Here is an 802-nt window from a genome sequence, read left to right on the forward strand (position 1 = left end):
ACCGCACACCCGATATCCGTATCGGATAGCAATGCCCTAGCCCGTGTCTTGAAGGCACGGTCTTCGGACGGTGCTTCTGATTGCGGTATATGGTATGAGGCCTTCAATTTGAGATTATACTTGATCGGACGGTTACCTACGATTTCAGCGAGTCTGGCCACCAGCTCAGGTTTAACGGCGCGTAGAAAATCTCGATAGCTCGCGAAATTTTCCACGTTCTTCCGGTAAAACCAAACGGCCCCCCACTCCAATGCTGAATCGATCTCGGTGAAATCACTGGTATCCGTCAATTGCATACGTTACCTTTTCGACCTAACCGCGCTATAGTTGGCCCTGCTACGCTTAGCCGCCTGACGTGATGAAACAGATGTCGCGGAAGTAGCTTTAATCGAAAATGAAATAAATTATTTATTTATTGGAAAAAAAAAAAAAAAAAAAATAGTAGGGATGATAAAATTAAAAAGATATTAAAATGTTAATAATTGTACATACCTGTTGAAGACGTTTGCTGGTTCATGATTTCTTATTTGCGCGTGAAAATATTAAAATAATAAATTTATAGTTTTCAAATAATCAACTATGCGTTAACGTTAATTGAACACGAATGTGACAGGATACAGATGGTTAACCGGTTATATAGTAAAATAACAAAATGCGTAGGCGTGAAAAAAGACAACGATGTCATTTTTCTCATAAAATGGATACAACAGTGACCATTAAATTATTGTAACATCTTTGGAAATATGCTGACCTAAGCGTCTGGCAACCGATGATAAAATTCATACGACATTACTGTACGGTG

This window comes from Daktulosphaira vitifoliae, unplaced genomic scaffold (genome assembly GCF_025091365.1).
Source record: "Daktulosphaira vitifoliae isolate Bord-2020 unplaced genomic scaffold, ASM2509136v1 Scaffold_362, whole genome shotgun sequence".
NCBI lineage: Eukaryota > Metazoa > Arthropoda > Insecta > Hemiptera > Phylloxeridae > Daktulosphaira > Daktulosphaira vitifoliae.